The sequence below is a fragment of the Dermacentor silvarum genome, chromosome 1, assembly GCF_013339745.2.
Source record: "Dermacentor silvarum isolate Dsil-2018 chromosome 1, BIME_Dsil_1.4, whole genome shotgun sequence".
Classification (NCBI taxonomy): domain Eukaryota; kingdom Metazoa; phylum Arthropoda; class Arachnida; order Ixodida; family Ixodidae; genus Dermacentor; species Dermacentor silvarum.
This window is the reverse complement of record NC_051154.1, coordinates 360,555,402-360,574,652: the sequence shown is the minus strand read 5'-3', so window position 1 is coordinate 360,574,652 and position 19,251 is coordinate 360,555,402. Positions and strand designations below refer to the sequence as shown.

The following is a 19,251-nucleotide window of genomic DNA, read 5'->3' as shown; positions in this document are numbered from 1 at the left end:
CTCAGTTTAATTAGTTAGGATAATTGTGACTTAACCTATGGCAGAATATTCAACTCGCTTGAAAATATGACGAAGAAAATTAATGGAAACCAGTAGTAAGTTGCCCTGTGCCTTAGAACACAAAAAATTTGCAAATTAACTTTTCAGAATTTATTTGCTACAATTTTATCAATGTACTCTAAGTACTTCTTGAAAACTTATTTAATGTTTGTTTTTCCGTTAAAATGATCACGCCGAAAATCTAGATATTTTTGTGCAGCAACAAAATATTGCAGTCGACTCTGCCTCTAGGCACATCTTCCGCTCTTGAAAAATGTAACGAGCTCTATCGAAACTCATCTCATTGATTCCCGTTAAGAATAGCTCGGATACCTGAGACAGTCTAATGAATGTTTTTGCAGCGAGTCTCACACCAATCCAATAGTTTTCAATTGCTTTAGGGCGACTGCAATGCATATATATTTCTAACTCTTTGTCAGGTTGATTCGAATCTGTGATGTCTAGCAACTCTTGAAGTGTGCCTTTCGCCGCTATTTACACCCACCCAAATGTGTTTCTCCTGGTCGATGGGCGGCGCCGCTATCGAAATCATACCGCTACCTCCATCAAACTTCGGGTCGTCCGTCACATGCCTGAGCACGATCACGTCTAGGAATTCGAGGTGTTAATAGGCTGGGAACAATGTGGACAAGAGTTCGTTAGTGTCGCGAAAACGAAAGAATTCCTGTAGAACCGATGTTAAGATGACTATCGAAGTTAATGCGATTAACATTCACACGATCTAGCGAACAAGACGCGACACATTGTGTTCTATTTAGAATCCGTAGTGTTTCTCCTGATGTTTCAAGTGATTCGGCTATATGCGGCCATACACTGTCTCCCTGATTGACCCGCTTTGTTATGACCATCGCTCGCCAATGTTACCTCACGATGGTAGAACAAGGACCGTAGGCCGACGGTGCATGCAGTGACGACGATGGAATTACGAGGTAGGAATGATGTCGATAGAACGACGAAGGCATATAAGGACGACGGCATGACGACGATGAGATGATTCTGAAGTGATGGCGATAAATAATTGCGACGGCATACAATGTCATGACCCCAGTGTCCTAATCTCGATTGATTGACAATAATAGCACAATACTAGCGGAATGAAATAGAAATTATGCTGATGGAATGGAAGGTGGTATGACGACCAACGCATTTAGTAATTTTTAGCCAACCAGACACGCTTCTGAATAACGTACCAGCCTTCTCCCTTTCTTTTCTCTTATTCCTTCCCAAGACGCTTTGCAAACATATCCTCTGCCGTTGAGCTCAATACGCCACTGCTCTAGCTCATTACGCCACGATCACACGTTTACAAACGTATCTTGCCAACAAGTATATTATTCAAGCTCGAACTTAGGGGGAACATTGAGCTTGGGAGCTCCTATCGAAATACATGGGAAATCGGAAATTGTTTCTCAGAGCAACCAATGCACCAAATTTGATGAGTTATGTTGAATTTAGAAAAAAAAGTTAAAGTGTAGTGATTGCAGAAAGGGATATTTTATTATAGGCTGTCTACTTTTCTTACGTGAAATTTTAAAGAATTTCGAAATTTCGAAAAAGAAAACTTGGCGTATACAGCTATGTAGCTCAGCAGCTAAAAATATCGCAATTCTGTAAACTGCACCTAATAATGCATCGAAAGCGGATAGCAATCATATATCATACACCATCCTGAAATATACCACTATATTGTGAATGTTGCATTTGCAAAACCCTTCCAAACATTATAACAAATTCACGTAAGTTTTAAGGTAAAGCAAACAAAATATTGTTCGCTTTTGATGCTCCAACGGGTGCGTTTATAGAAATGCCATATTTGTTTTTAATGGCTGAGTTGCGGATTTGTAAACTTCATGCTTGTATTTTTTTTTCAGATTTACGAACATCCTGCAATTCTTTGAAAACATTACACTATCTAAACAAAAATTCTATTTGCTGCAGTCTCTGCAATTTAACTTTCCCTCTTAAATACAACACATTCCATTGAAATTGGTTCAGCGGTTTTCTCATAAAAGCACTCCTTCATTTTACGTGTATTTGAGTATCCGGCATCGAAAATAGGCCCGAGCTAAAGCTTCCTCTTAAACAATGGATCACGCCAGTTTTATAGAAAACCCATGAAACAGAACCCTGACGTATAAGCAAGACCGTGGCCACAGTGGTGCACAAATAAAAAGTCTGCTCAAGGAAACAAATATATATTCAACGGAAGCTTCGCGGGAGCCGTTATCTCGGCCAGACATCTCTCCAAAATGTGGACGAGCTTTCTGGCCAGGTGTCTAGCAAAACCGTCGATTCATTGTCAGTAGAGCAAGTAGCTGGCCGTCTTCGAGATAACGCTGATACACAAGCGCGCTCGTTTCCAAGCACCGAGTTGAAGCCACAGCTTCAGGGTGTGTTTCTTTTTATTGCGCTTTCTTTAGTTGTGCGTCATAGCATACGTCATAGCGGGAATTTCGAATTCTTTAAGGTCAATACGCCACATGGTGGCGAAAAAGGGAAACTGTACGAGATGTCCCTAATTCCTGGTATTGGTAGGTTTCGGGGTTTAAGTGTTTTATCATTTCGCGCTAGCACTGAGATCCTAAGGTTGTTTCTGGGCACGGTAAATATGTGATTGATAGATTGATTGATTTCTTGATTGATTGTTATTATTATAGTCTCGCAGCATGGCCCAGTCAGTACCCATGCTTCCTATGTTCGAGCCCTTTTTTCGGGAAATAACATTTCTTTCGTTGTGAAAGGCGTGAAAAACATATGCATACATGAGAATTGTGTAGCCTGGCCAGGCGACTAACTGGAGCTTTTCAAGTCTGTTCCTTATAAAGTCCAAGGGCGATAAAATCGTCGCCTCGCGTATGGTGTATGTGCGAGCGAAGCGTGCGAGGGTGAGCCGGTGATGGCGGCTCAATCTCGCGCACGCAAGGGAAGGAAGCGGGAAAGAAGCGCTACTTCTTCCAGTGACGTGCAACGCTCCAGAGGGAGGGTAGGGAGGAGGGTGGGATTCTACCTTGGGCGACCCGAGCGGCCGCGCGAGCCCGCCGGGGCGCGTATTTCTATTTGCGCTCAAGCCAGAGGGGGTGAATCTTCCTATACCTCCCTTTGGTTCTTTTATAGCAGACGCTCAGTCGACGCTAGCGCCAAGGCGCACTTCAGTTAGGCCCTAGAGGATGGATGACGGTACTACGGTGGCGAAAAAAAAAGAAAGGAAAGCGGCGCGATTTTTTTATTACCCTCCCCCTTTCGCTAAAGCACTTTTTTTTCCTTTTTTTATGATAACGTTGTTCCCCTCTTTTCTCCTTACCCTCTTGACTTTCCTATTCCTCCTCGCAAGCCTCGCCTCACCCTCCCCTCATGCCACGCGGAATGCTCTTTTCTTTATTTCTTTAGCTGTGCGCGGCGCTTTTTTTTTTTTTTTTTTTTTTTTGTCGCGGGCGTTATCAGACGCACCGCCGGACCGAAGCGCGCGCTCCGCGCTCCTCTCCTGTCCGGCCGTGCCATTCGTGCATTCGTGCTGCGTGCTTGTGCGCAGTGGGTTATTTTTGCGTTTTCATGCACGCAGTGCCGTTCATTATTAGTATCAAGCAAGCATTTGCCCAAATTATATTTAAAAAATAATTGCACTTACAACACAACAGTTCTTTGGAATCACTTTATTGTGTTCGTTTGCGAAAACCAGAATTGGAGCAGACAGTGCCACACAATATAGAATGCAACAAAACGCGGATGGTGTTCCATGTACACTCGGCCACAAAATATTGCGGGGGGCGCGAGCGCGTGGCGAAGGTCTCCTCCTCTCCTTCTAACGGCGCACCCCTGGTGTCGAGACCGACGCTTGCGCGCATGCGCGTCCTTCCGTGACTGCAAGCGTGCATGTTTCCGCGCTTGTTCCTTGCGCGCCGGCAATATCCGAGTGTAGCCGTGAGGTGCACCTTTTGCGATTGGCTCTGTGGTGACTTCGACAGCCCGCACCGCTGCGGCCGCTTTTTGTCGGAACACGAGCACAGATAAAGCTCGCCCGGTCGCAAACGCAACAAGTCATTTCTTTTTTTCTATACGGTGCGCCTTTACGTGGCCAATCTTCGTTCTTTTTTTTTTTAAGAACGGGACGTTCTCCCGCAGAACAGCGTGGCAGAGTAATGAACCTAGTATACGGGCTGGCAAACACTGCGCTGGCTTCTCGCCCATATGTATGCCTTTAGATGACAGGTGACAAAAACAAAAGGTGATCCCTGTCGTGTTTCGACAAAAAGCAGCCGCACCCGCGCGGGCTGTCGAAGTCGCCACAGCGCACCTCGTGGCTACATTCGGATATCGCCGGCGCGCAAGATACAAGCGCGGAAACATGCACGCTTGCAGTCACGGAAGGACGCCCATGCGCGCAAGCGTCGGTCTCGACACCATGGGTGCGCCGTTAGAAGGAGAGGAGGAGAGCTTCGCCACGCGCTCGCGCGCCCCGCAATATTTTGTGGCCGAGTGTACGCACATGTAAAAAACATTTATTGTAATTGATCTAATGGCCAATGCGCAGAATAGCTTCTCACGTGCTGAGTTTCGCTCGGTCCATAAAATCCACCTCCGTGAAGTGCACCGAGCATATTCTGCGGTTGTTGACCTTGTCTCTGGGCAAACCCCTTAGGTCCATCCTTCCAGCGTAGGTTAAAAACGCTTCGATCCTGAAGAACAGTGAAGATCATAAATTATAACATCGCAGTTTGAACATGCAAAACAGAACTCGTTTCGCATCACGGCAGAGTACTAGTTGTGATATGTCAACCTTAATTCCCAGAAACGCATTTTTAAATGATCGCGACCAAATAGATAGAAATAAGTGCAAAGCGCACACCTACACACGTGTTCCTTGCGATACGCACAGGTGGTACTATACTTATCAGGAGCTTTATGTTCGCTGCTTGTTGACATAACGATTTACTGCATCGTTGTGGTGTTTTCAAATCAGCCAACTTATGGTCTTGGACTGCTGAGCACGAGGTCGGGGGCTCGAATCCCGACCACGGCGGCCACATTTCGATGGGGGCGAAATGCGAAAACACCCGTGTACTTAGATTTAGGTGCAGGTTAAAGAACCCCAGGAGGTACAAATTTCCGGAGTCCCCCACTACGGCGTGCCTCACAATCAGATCGTGGTTTTGGTATGTAAAACCCCATAATTTAATTTAAATCAGCCAACTGCTGCCTCACCATCGGACAGCCATGTACGACTGCGCACAATTACTATCACAAATCTAAACCGGGAAGTAAACAGCACGGTGCTCACCTGTTGTCTTTAGGGACGCGGTAGAATTTCACGTCGCATGGCTCACTTCGTCTTGATGTGTTCGTACACCACGGAACCACACACGAACAGCGACAGTTGCGAGACATGGCGGAAAAAAAAGCCGACAAACGTGCAACGGTAGGTTACCCCACGGACCACACTGCTTGCACGGAAGGCGAAAAACGGACCGTATAATGATAGAGAAAGAAATTCTACAAGAGGGGACACTCGGCAAAAACTGGCAACAGGAAACACGCCACCATATGTCACGCTATACTTTTGACACCGAACGTTAGCTGCCGCTAGCATCGAAAAAAAAAGAAAGTGAACTTAAGTTAACAGGCATTGATTTACTTTTTAAATTCTTTGCCGCGAAAACTAAAACGTTTTGCGTATAAATGAACTTAAGCTTTGCGACTTATTTTCCTTGCCTTACCTAGCCACAGGTCCATGACGCGCCAGATACATGCGTCATCCGCCAGACACTCCCCCCGAAGCCAGCGGGGATGGCTGCGCGTGCGTTTGAACGCTCGCGCGCGGCGACCCGTCGGTCTCTCTCTCTTTTTTTTTTATGTAACCTGATTTATTGGGCTCTCGGCGTATTCTTGCGTTCCTTCTGCACTGGGACAAGACACCACTGCACTATTGGACTACGGCAACGTGACAAATCTTGTTTCAGTCTACGACGCAATTAGGCTTACGGCACGGGACCGACACTTAAGACGCAGTTAGCGAAAAACAGTTCGGCCATCCTGGCGCAGTTAATTTGAGTTAATGAGTCGTCCTGAGACATGTTTCCGACGCTTCCTAGGGAATTATGGTAACTTATTTCGGTTTTTGAGCCACACTGGCCGCACAGCGTGCTGTGACGCAGTTAGCGATAAGCAGCTCGGCCGTGGTGATAAAGTTAGTTTGGCGTGTAATGAATCTTAGAGGGACAAGTCTGTGATGTTTTGTGTGGCTCCGCAACAACATATACCTTCGTTCTGTACTCACGCCTGTTGAAAACGCGATGGGCGATTGCCAAGAATGATAACATGGGGTATGCTGCTGGCGCCGGCAAAACGCGCGAAAGATAACGCAGGCGAACATATCAGAAACTTGTAATTCGAAAATTCCGTCTTCTAAAGGACTGAAAAAGGGCATTGCACCCACGCATTTGTCTTGAGTGCCTGATGCGTGCGTCTCTATGTATGTGGCGTACCGTCGCGTCGACCGAGGCCAAGTTTTGGAAACGCGAAGTCGCCCGTGTATTTGTGCTGCCACAGTGCAGGAAGTAATGCCCGGAAATGGGGGAACGCTTGGAAATCGGATGTTTGATATTTTATGGTATTGTCTGGGATGAGTCGGGTATTTTCTACGCCATGTATGTAAAAGCGAATTGCTTTTGTTTGTAATGCAGCCCCGCCCATTCACCGCTTTCGCACGTTTCGCCTCTACATGCAGTTTTCCTATGCTTAAATACACTGTAAAAAATTTCCGTAATTTTACAGCAAAAACCTACGTAAAATTTACGTAGACCATTCTGTTTTATGAAAAACGGCGGGATTCTACGTAAAAAAGACGGACGTGAGCTCCGTTTATGAAAAACGGCGGTATTCTACGTAAGAAAGACGGACGTGAGCTCCGTTTTTGAAATACGGAGAGCCGTCCGTAATTTCATGAGGAGGGTAACAGAACATGTTACTAGTGAAAAATGAACACGCAAAGAATATAACGAAAAGACACTGTCTACTCTCACTGCCAGTTACATATATCACCACAGATAACGCTGTTTGAACATTATTCGCGTGCGAGCATAGTAAACACACAAAAAGAAGCAGGTAGGGTTTGAGCGGTGGCGCTGCTTACCACCCCTTCATCGCGCCTACACGCTGGGTTGGATTCCTCCAGCACAAACAGCTGTACGAGTACTCGCTAATGGCGGACGGTGGAGGTGGTGTTCCTGTCGCATTTGTGATTTCACACTAAATAGGAAGGAATCGGCGCTGGATTGTTACACAAGTAAGTAATTTAAGTGTCCTTTTTTCGTTGTTGGTGCACGTCGCGCGTGCGAAATGCTCCGCGATGGCCGGTGATGGGCTCAATTGTGTTGTGTGAGCACGCTCTTTAACGAGATTCCTTGGCCATGAGGATTGACAAATCGACATTGCGAGTCTGTGATAAAGGGGGGTTTCATTTGTTGTGTTGAATGCATACTCACTACAACTGAGACGTGTAGGCAATATTAGCGGCGTTGACGCCTCTAGTAGCTCCTTTGTCGTCTAATGTGGCCGCTGGTTTACGGACGTTAGCATTCCAGTTAGTACTGTGTTGTGCTGTGTGCTCGGCGTTCCAAAATTAAGTGAAGGCGTTGTACCCGTTAGTATCTCTCTCGACGCGGTGCAACGTTATGTTACCAATATTCGGTGACGCATTGCATCACAGTGAAATTTTTAGCCATTATTATAAGCTTCGGACGCAGTGCCTTGGCTGGGCGTGCATAATCGCAGTGTTCACGCCCGGGATTGGAAGATTTCTCATGTATGAAGACCTCATTGAGCATGTTCGATGTGCATGCCCCTTCATTACAATCAAATGACGGTGGAGCGTGCTTACTGCCATAACCTTGTGCCACCTGCAGTGGTAGGGAACACGGGTGTCACACGGTGCCCTTTCGTTTGTAGTAGAGCCCGAGCAATCGTGCACGATCGCAATTGAAAGTTGTCCGCGTGATACCCGTTAAGAGTCATTGCAAAGGAAACGGATTATTTTCTACCTGGCAATCTGTATTCGTTTTTTTTTTTTTGACAGCTACCAGGCTGACGATTAACGTTCTGACGCAGTACGTCAGCATATCACGTATTCTGGGAGGGAGGATTGCCGCTTAAGTTCTGCCCATATGCGGCCGTAATTGTAAAACAAATGCATGCGAAAAGTAATTTTTAACTTAACCTTGACATAGAATAGTGGTGGCCAAACGTGCATTACGGTCATTCCAAAGTTATATATATTCCTAACAAGTGTAAAAACAAACCAAACTATATGTCAACACTGATGTTGAAGGGAGGTTCACACTTACTGTCTCGAGTTGCATAGACTAATTTTCAGCTTACACGCATCACTGCAATAATTCTAAAATGCGTGCATGTGTTGTAAGTTATGCAGGGCATAATTTTTGTCAGCTCATTTTTCTAATAGAAAGTGCTTCATAAAGTTTTTTTTTGCAAAAAGTTAAACGAGGCCATTAGCACTTTATAAAATACTGTGAGCTATCTCACAGCAATAACAGTAACTCAGTGACGAGCTTATATGCAATAGTGTAATTGTATATAAAAATGTTTGTGCTTTGCTTTGGATGACTGGTCAGAAAGTAACTGATATCAGTATTTCATTTGCAGCTGTTGCACCAGTGAAGGATGTCTGTGTGCTGCCTTGCATTCAGTTTCTCAGTCATGGGGGCCTGCTTGCAACACCAGTGGCAAAGCAGTCTTGCATTGTGCTATTTGTTCTGGTAAGCTGTGCCATTCTATCGTATATCAGTCATGCATATGCAGTCCTAATGGACATTGACTGCAAATGTTGGTTGAATGACAATGCCTATACAAGTATAATAATTGTTGCAGATGCATCCAAAAGATAAATGATGTTTTGTTCTTCCTGGGGCAACCAATTGGTTCAGCATGAGGACGTCGACTTGAAAGTGGGATTGTTTTATACTTGTCTCGGTTGCACATGAGTTGTGTTCAAAAAACACTAATAGCACCAGATTTCGGGATATGAGGCAACAGATAAAACATGCACCAATAAAAATTCTTCGTTTAGTTTGCCTCTATGAGTATGCAAAAACACCTGCATACTGACCTCTAACACTGTCATGCATGGGCTCCATGGTAACTAAGTGTAGCCACAGTTAAGCTCACTGTTAGCCACTGCTCAGCTTACTATAATAGGTGAAGTTGCCTCGACGGATTTGCGTGTGACATTGGAAGGTATCATAACAAGGTAAAATATAGCTTCAGCACACAGCTGTGTCACGTGGTCAGATGACCAAAATATATGAATATTTTGAAGGGAATGAACAGCACTACTGCCAGAATGAGATGAAGGGCACAGCAACACATTCCCTTTATCCTGTCTATGGCACCATTCAGTTCCTTCCTATACATGCACCAACCAGCCCAGTTCAGAACGCTCTAGCAGTTCATCTGAAATACCTTAATTTGTCTAAAAGATTAAGTGTATACACACTAGCATATGCGGGGGCTATTCTGCGAGTTTTGTATGTTTTGAACATGTGCCATGAGGATTCTTCATTGCTCAAAACTTGATATACAACTGCACAAAGCAGCATCAATAGCTACGTTGCTTCCCCATCTTGTGTTGAGGGTCTGTGCGTGTTTCCTAAGATAGTCCTTGTGTCGTCGTCCTGTTTGTCCTACATAATTGCTGCTGCAGGGCAGTAGGATGTTGTAAACAGCACCAACTGCACTTCCTATGATCTCCAGCACATACTTCTTGATGCAAACTTCTCGTCTTGACCTGGTCCGGTTGAAATTTTCGTACCTGACCAGTTTGTTGGCCCTGAAAATAAAAAGGTAGTTCCAACTCTTCCTAGCAATTTGCTTGAATTGACAGCTTCCTTTGTGTACCTATTGTATAGCAGTGATAGGCCTTGGCTTCCTTGAAGTACTCCGACTGAAGACTTCACCTATGTTCAGCTCCGTTAAATGCTTCTTGGCAACGCATGGCGAAAGGCAGTGCGACCACACTGTTAAAAGCAACCATACATGGGTCTTGAAGCTCCCCTCCACTTCGTGGTAGTGCCCTTGTGTTCCTGTAGCAACAACACGCTTCAGTGTTCAAGTGCGCTAATAGGAAAGGCCAAGACACTTTTGAGTGTGGGGCATAGATCCAGCACGATGCTCACCACAGAAAACCTTCAAGCCAGATATTGGAGCTTGCCTTCCAGCAGTTTTACTTCCATGAGCACACCTGGCACTGTGGAGGAGACATTAAAAAATGGCTGAACTCCTTGAGTAGCCTTGCTTGGCAACTTCTCACAGACAAAAACACTGTCAGGTAACTGTAAAACACTAGCTATTGTGGGCACCAGTGTAGTACAGTTATTTTGCTTCATTGGCAACTTTCTCCTCTATATTAGGTGAAGTAAGGCTACTAAATGGGTAGAGTGATTTTCTTCCTGTCTTCTCTGCAGTGCTAGATGAGTTCACGTACGGGGAAAAACTACCACTAGACAGTGATGTTCCATTTCTGGACCGCATGGTTTTCTTTGGTTAGTGTTATGTATGCTGGAGCTATGCCCAATGTTTGGAGGAGGGTATTCTGCCTTCCGCATCGGCACACTCTTTCGCTGTGAAGCTCATCACAGGAACACCAAAAGGCGTCCTCAAGAAATCGAGGCATCACCAAGTGGAGGAGAGCTTCTAAACCCATGTCTAACATTTCCTTAAAGTGTGGTGGCCACTGTTATATCATATTCACAAGGTCAGTCATAGTGTCAAAGAGACTGTTGGGAAAGCTGGAACTTTCCTTTTATTTTTCACGTCGAGCAATCGGGGTACATTGTGCGAAAAGGGTGACTCGGACCGAGCCTTGACGCAAAGTGTAGCAAAAGGCAGAACAGCAGTTCATCAACTGTGCGGTTGTTGTTTACATTATCCCGCTATCCAGCAGCTGCAACTACGCAGGACAACAAGCCTAGTATATATATGTTTGTCTGTAAACAAAATTTTTTGCCTGCATTCATGTTGTCTAGCCTTCTCCCGTCTTTTCGTGCTGTCCCCAAGTAATCGCATAGGTACACTCTTACATAACTTGCAATTATAAGATTCATGCTTGGGAATATAATCGGAAACTGCTTTATGGATGACATAATTCATTACACGTGGTGTTAAAGTGGCTGTGCAGTCTGGGTAGGGGCTTCAAATCTGCTTGTTATAGCAATTCATAAGTTGCTTCCAACACTTGAGATACAAAGATTCAAGCTATGTCTGTGAAAACAGTGCATCATGTTACAAGGAACTGTTAAAACACTCATGGGAAACAGCTCGGTATTGCGAGAGGTTGTAGAAACTTGCTTCAACTTGCTTTCTACAGCATTTTATAAAGATGTTTTTTTAACTCCCGCATCTGTCGTGTTGTCTCATCACAAAACTGTAAACAAATATGAGTATTATGCCTTGAGTTTCAGTAAAGATTACATGAATATGATTAATCCTTACCGACGCTATGCACACAATTCAATACACCAAGGTAGTGCATTAATGGCAATGGCATTGATTAAAGTAAGGATATTTAAAATGTGTCCCGTACATCTTCAAACTCTTCTAATTGAAATAGTGCTGCATGTTTGAATTACACAGGCAAATTGTTTTAGTAAAGGAAGTATGAAGGTAGATGGTTGGGTACTTTGCTTGGTGTATGTAATTGTATGTATGTCGCTTCTTTCATCGTTTTTCACAGTGTGTTACAGCAGTCATAATTTTCGAATGGCTGGATAGGTGCTATTCAAGCCTGGTAGACATGAAATAGTTGATGTTTGCAAATCTGATGTACTTGCACTGAGTTTTTGCATGGAGTGCACATTCCATAAACTTGACAAACTCACTAAAGAACTGAAAACTCCTAATCTATTGTACTTCTGTAAGCATTTTATGAATATGAAGATGTAAGAAATGCGGTGAAGCTAAGTTTTCAATCAACACAACTAATTGGCATGTGAAAGGGTTAAGGAAAGAGGCTCCTTGAAACAATTTCTCGAAACATCGCAACATACCACCTGAGGGTCTCCAAACCTTAACCTCTTACTACTGTTTTGCAAATCACAATATTGACTGAATGCAATATTTTTCTGGCCAGTCTTTCATGTAATGTAAAGAAAGTTAACACGCCTAGTCTTCCATGAAGATAAATTCGAAATCATTTATTTATAGCACTCACTTAGCAGCAGTTCTGAACTTTTCTTTATCAGTATAGTACTTGTGATTCACCTTTGTATTGCTGAGTACAGGTAGAGATATGGTTAGTTGTTTACTAGAAAGGATCCCGAATTTTCCACCTTCTGATTGTAGCTTAGACCGTCACTTGTACTTGACAAGGAGTGGACTGTGGTAGCTAGGAAATATAGTTTTCCTGAGAATTTCCATGCATGCAATTTTGATTCTGTCTGCTAGCACGTTTGTATTACAGCACGAATTTCATAGATTAGAGGCTCCATGAAGGTACATTCTGTCGTTGAATGTCTATGAGATGGTTAAGCAGGTTGACTGTATCTAGTTACAACTCCTAATGTCCTGTGGCAGTTACGTTTGTGTGGTTTGGTGCTGTCAGTGTAAGCTTAACATTTCTTTCCTTCTCCCAGGAAGGACACAAGCATTGAGGAGCCATTTGACCTGCCACTACACTGATACGGTATTTGGTAGGTTCTATTACAGGTTTTCTTTCGTGTAGTACCTGCTATAATTCTGTATAACGTGTTCAGACCTTAAGTCAGCAGGCTGTTTGACAACAGGTGTTTACAAATGAATAACTAACAAGATTTTCAAGGTCATTAGTGATGCAATCGTTGCACACTGCTGCATTTTTCTGCAAATTAATTGATGAGCCATCCAGCAAGTGCTGCTCTCCTGCCTTAATGCACAAACCTTCAAATACTGTTAACCCTATATAACAAGTGTACAGCAAATGGAGATGACTTTTCACAGCGACAAGTTCATAATGTTTACTTACATGCAAAACGGAGTCAAACGTCAGGTACACATTTGAAGTTTCCAAAACAAGTTCATCATCATAGTGCATAAATGAACAAGTAACTTAGCGCAATAAAAATACACAGGCACAAGAAAGGGAGACAAAGACAAGCGCTTGGTGACTCAGAAGTGTGTGACATATATGTTCCAACCAATTATTATTTTCTAAATTTTCTTCTACTGATCCGTGCCTTCTTGCAGCCCTTTAAACTGGCAACATCTTCACCACCGACAGTAGAGCATGTTCAGATAAATTCAACTAGACATGCCTGGTGACCACTTAATTTTGGTGAACAAATTTTATTTTGTGCCCGAGCCTGACCACAATGAAATCAATGATATCTTCTATTTTGTTGTAGCGCAAGCTGAACGACAAGGACAACAGAAAGGCAAATTTGACGCACAGCCAGCGTTAACGTTCAGCAACAGATTCGTTTCCAGTTCTCATCACTATATATACCCTGAAAACGTCATACAACACGTGTAAAAGCTCGGTAGACATGAACTAAAAAAACGGGAACCACACGCATGCAGTTTTTTAGCCACATAGATTGACAGACATGTAGACGTTTAACGCGAACAAAGATAGCATCATCTTCCACCTGCTTCTACTCATAACTGTTTTTTAAATCTAGGTTTGCGCTTGCATCTTTGGCAATGAAGGGCAAGAAAACCATCAGCAGCTAGGTATTTACTTTGTTATTGTGTTCTCGTAGCCTGTCATTTATACATCTACCAGTTTGACCATTGTAGGACCGTCCACACTCAAAGGAATGTCGTATCAAACACACGTGATGCAATCAATGAATTTGTTTTTGTGTTCATTTTCGCATGCAGTATCCGCAATTCTTTCTGGCTTTGTCTTCCTACACAGGCTCCCCAATTTATTAGGAGCTGAAAAAACTATGTTGATATCAGACCTTCCAGCAATCTTTATTCTGTGGGAGAAACTATGTATGTAGGGGATGACAGCAACCTTTCTTTTTTTATGTCGGTGTTTGTACCATTCACTTGCTCGGAACCTTTTTTCACTTGGCTCGGGTAACCAGCGCCGCTTAAACGTGAGACTTGCCATCTGAAGCTATTGTGCATTAGGTGCCGGCATGGATTCTTGAGCGCTTCACTGAAACACACCTTCATGATTCCCCCTCTTCAAGTTTTGTATGCACGGAATGAAATGGTAAAAGTGGCTTACTTGCCCTAGGTTCTTAACCCCAGCAGGTTTTGTTATCGGTGAGCACAAAATTAATGTGAAGGAATCCAAACTTCCCGTCACATGGCTATCCTGCACCTAATGCACGATTGCTTCGAACGGCAAGTCTCACGTTTAAGAGGCTTTGTTTACCCGAGCCACGTGCTCATGTCAGTCGCAGCAGACTGCTTAAAAAGGCACAGCAAAAAGGTTCTGAGCAGGTATATGGTACAAGTACCGATATAAAGAAAAAGATTGCTGCCATGCCCTACATACATAGTTTCTCCCACAGATTAAAGATTGCTGGAAGGAGTGACATTAATGTTGTTTTTTCGACGCCTACTAAATTAATGAGCCTGTGTGGCAAGTCAAGGCCAGAAAGAATTTTGGATACTGCATGCGAGAAGGAACATAAAAGCAAATTCATTGATTATATCGTGTGTGTTGTATACCGCATTCCTCTTGGGTGTGGAGGGTCCTACATTGGCCAAACTGTTAGATGTATAAATGACAGGCTATGAGAACACAATAACAAATTAAATACCCTGGCTGCTGACGGTTTTCTTGCCCTTCATTGCCAAAGATAAGTGCAAACCTAGATTCATAAAAGCAGTCATCATGAATAGAAGCAGGTGCAAGATAATGCGCTGAACTATAGACACTTGAAACATACCAACATTTGGTGACGCATGCATCAGTAAGCCTTCAATTTCATTATCCTCGAAAGAGTTTGATTATCTTTGTTCGCGTTAAACGTGTACATGTGTCAATCTGTGTGGCTAAAAAAACTGCATGCGTGTGGTTCCTGGTTTTCTTTAGTTCATGTTTACCGTGCCTTCACACGTGTTGTATGACGTTTTGAGGGTATATATAGTGACGAGAACAGGAAATAAATCTGATGTTGGAAGTTAACACTGTGTGCATGTCAAATGTGCCTTTCTGTTGTACCTGTTGTTCAGCCTTGGGCTGCAATAAAATAAAAGATGCCATACACACAAGCCCCTATAGCTACCCTCATTGTTAGTTTCGCAAGAAAAAGAATTGTCTTTGAAAATAAAATATAGAAGCACCTGTTCAGTTGGAAGCATTTTTTTCTGGATTCTGCCAAATCCGTGTTTTGATTAATCCCAAAGAAAAAGTGTTGTGGCTATGGCTCTAAGAATATTTTGGCACAGACTGCAGGCAAATAGCATGAATTCCAACTAATTACCACGGAGTATCCCTGCTACGATATAAAGTAAAACTTTGAAAACACATCATTGCACATGTTTTAAGTTCAGTGTGTTTTTCTCTGCATCTATTAACAGCACGGAATTTGGCCATCCTGTTGCCATTGAAGTCGCAGACATTTGGGCAAATAGCTCTGCCCTCGTTGACTCTCAAAATCCACGTGAAGCGCTCATATTTGGACGTTGCTTTAGTTTGAGCTTTACTTTAAAATTTCTTTAGGAGAGGTGGAATTCCCAAATTAAGCACGTCACCCAAGTAATGCTGTCTGGAACGACATGTTGCATTATTTGTTTGGTTCTGGGGTTGCCAGTCAAGGAATGGACAGAATAAACGGTACTGCCTGTAGCTGCCACATATGGGGTCCATGTGTACTTGTTGCAGGTTCATTTACGTTGCGAAAGTGCTACAGGTTACTTCGTAAAGCACAGACTGACAAAATGGCAAATTTTTGGGAGAACACAGCGACTTATGTGGATTGACCTTGGGTGGTGTGTCTACAATTATAACTTTTTAAGGGGGTGGAGATAGTATGTTGATGCACTGACGACCATAACTTTCAATTATCATTGCTTAAGTAAAAAGTATATTGCACATTGATACTTTCATGACAAAAACCAACCAAATATGAAAGAGGCTGAAAGGCACACATGTTGTATTGCAAGGCATGCTTTCTTCATATTGTTGGTAATTTATAAGCTGGTCATCTGGAGTGTACCTCTGGCTTGGTTGTTTTGCATCCGAATTGTACAACATGAGTGGTTTGAGCTCGTTTTAAGAGTGCTTCATTGTTTTGGGAAAACAGTGGAATCTGCAAGGTTTTCTATTAGAGCAGTGAAAGTTGAAAGCCATGGTCCGCAGTATGGTGGGGGTCGTGGTAGCTCTACCTACATGCAGAAAATATAATCTCTGACTGTCAATGTGCACGTGAGAGTTTTGCCTGTTCCAAGTGAGCCATCAAATAACTTGGGTAGATTTCATCTGAAGTTTTTCATGTACTTTGAGGCTAGGAACATATACCAACAAAGCAGAGTATGACATTTTTTTAGAGCACTGGTAGTTACATTTGTGACTTGGAAATCATTTATTGTTGATGTATCTGACTAAAAACGGTGATGATGGCGGTACAGTAAACCTTGTTACAAGAGGCACCCAAGGGACTCGGGAAACATGTCTCTTGTAACCAAGGTCTCTTGTAATCAAAATTCTAAAAACACTGAGGAGTCGGACTAGACCACTTTATTATACATGAGCACCAAAGTGTGTTTAAACTCATCTTTGATGCGAACAGAGCTGTCTCATGGAAACATGGCTATGGGTCCGGAGTTTGATTACCGGCATACAAAGCGACCAGCACCGTATACGCTGTGACAGAAATCCAACTCAATGGTACTCTGTCACAGAGTCGGTGTGGGAGCGCGACGATTATAGAAGCATAATGGCAGAAAATTCAGTGAAATTGGTAGTCTCAACCATGTGAGGAATGACAGCCGGCTGCGGAACGAAACAAAATAGAGCCAAGGGAGTGAAAATTGCAGCGCATACCGGTTAGTACGACGTTAGCCGCATTACGTGAGCGTGTCTGGGTTGCGTCTCTTATAAATAGTGAAGAATTTGCTCTAGGGACATAAAAAAAAGTTGTCCTTAGTAACCGAGTGTCTCTTGTAACCATGTCTCTTGTATGCAATGTTGTTAACATGGCGAACATTGAAAAACCAACCAAACCATTTTGAAATGTCTCTCATAACCGAGTGTCTCTTGTAACGAGATTTTACTACTAATAGAGAGTCTTAATTGATTGGGTTTTTTTTCCTTTTCAGGCAAAGGCAGGAGGCATCTGCAAGCAACCAGTCATTCCGATTCTCAACCAATCCTTCTAGTCAGCCCATTTCTAGTGTCTTATCTTGCAAGTTTTTTTCAGTAAAGCACAATAAACATGCAGTTTCGTTCAGATTCAGGTGGCTTGTTGCTTTTTGGGCACGAATTTGTATGTATGCTTTGTACACGTCATGTACAGAACTCAAATGCAACATGTCAACACTGACATGAAGATGAAGCGGTGTAGAAGACAGTTACACAAGGAGGAAACGTGCACACACAGCATTTTCAGTGTGGTGTATGTCCACTTATGTGCATTGATTTCTGCCCCATTTCAAGCTATATCTGATGTGAGTTAGCCATGTTGTAATGTACAACTTGGTATAACTTATTTAAATGAAACAAACAATTTTCTCATTTGCTGGAGATATACACCCGCATCATCATTTACAAAACAAATTTTGCACCTGTTGATACGAAGCAAGATAAAGCTGAACAAGTTCGTACGGATTCATGGTACAGGCACGCAAGCATAGAAGACATGGACACAAGAAGAACAAAAAAAAGGTGTTTCTGTCTTCCTTTCTGTTCTTTTTGTGTGTTTTATGTGCATACCTTTCCTCACTATGGTCTGTCCGTTTTTAATTGGGAAAGTACGGTGCTCAATTTACAGAATTTCCGTTCTACGGAGCTCACCGTTTTGTATTTGGAAAATACAGACAATTCCGTGATCACAACTACGGAAATAACCATTTTCCATTCGACGGAAATCACGGTTTTCCATTCGACGGAACTCTCCGTTTTTCATTCGACGGAAATCACCGTTTTCCATTCGACGGAAATCGCCGTTTTCCATTTGACGGAACTCTCCGTTTTCCATTCAACGGAAAAATTTTTTACAGACTATCCGTTTGACGGAAACGCTGTTTTTCATTTACGGAAAAGTGTCCGGCAACGTTTTACCTTCAACTTTCACCGTAAACTGAAGAAATTTTTTTTACAGTGTACCAAAATGACACATGCTTTTAACATGCTGTTACGTGCTTGTAAATGTAACATGCTTGTAATTAACGTTTTTTGAGCTGGTGCCGTCCGGTGGAGCTTCATACAGGAACTACTGCCTTACCTGCTGGGGTCACAACGTTGTATGAATGCACAAAAAGCGCGGAACGAGCTTTTATATAGAGCCAAATAAATATTTCCTCATTGCACAAAAGGTCTTGCGTCTACTTTATGAAATTACACGTGGCACAGATTCGCAATCATTTTTACTAAATAATCTGCACGAAGAGCAAAAAAAAAGGGGGGGGGCGCAGTCGGCGTGCTAGCTTGCGTTCAAATTACGCGCGCCCGAAACCGAAACTGGAAGTGATTGACGCCGACCGCTTGGCACGCTGCAGTCAATTCGGCCGCTGGACACTATGGGAGTGTTCCCTCTTGTTGAATTCCTTTCTCTATGGTATAATGCCTGAAAAAAAAATGTCTGCCGTTTTGACCGTTATCAGCACGGCCGACGACGAGCGCGGGCCGCGCCGCCGATAGTTGAAGGCGAGAGAGAAACGACAAAGTTGAGAGAGGGTTGACAAGAAAAAAAAAGGAAAAGGGATTTTGGTTCCGCATCCATCTCATGGATGGCGCTGCAATCCGCCTTTTTCATTTTCCTGTGCTGCCCTCTGCCGCACGCCACCGGAAACGTTTTGGTAGGGTGCCGGGGCTTTCGCCGGTTGATTTGTGAACCTGCGCCCTTGTTGAGTGCGCATCGGTTGTGCATTTCGTGGATTGCGAATAATTATTAATGGCTTCTGCGGGGCAGCATGTCGTTCCTGGAAGCCATGTAGCACTCACCAACTATATATATATAAGGTGAGCAGGCGTGATAGCACTGTTTTGTTACGCTGAGATACGCTGAGTACCCTCTGCCGGCGCGG

The 19,251-nt window shown here is 43.4% G+C and overlaps 1 protein-coding gene and 2 long non-coding RNA genes across 3 annotated transcripts in view; all 3 read left to right on the top strand.

Moving 5' to 3' along the window:
* Nucleotides 1-19,251, top strand: part of LOC125943509 (uncharacterized) — a 113,015-nt gene that overhangs the window by 64,465 nt on the left and 29,299 nt on the right. The gene's annotated exons all lie outside the window — the stretch shown is intronic.
* LOC125942383 (uncharacterized) lies at nt 5,794-18,539 on the top strand. The gene is made up of 2 exons (XR_007465057.1): nt 5,794-5,995; nt 18,406-18,539. It is a non-coding gene; the product is annotated as an uncharacterized LOC125942383 (long non-coding RNA).
* On the top strand, nt 7,237-17,497 carry LOC125942381 (uncharacterized). The gene is made up of 4 exons (XR_007465055.1): nt 7,237-7,339; nt 8,716-8,828; nt 12,699-12,755; nt 17,326-17,497. It is a non-coding gene; the product is annotated as an uncharacterized LOC125942381 (long non-coding RNA).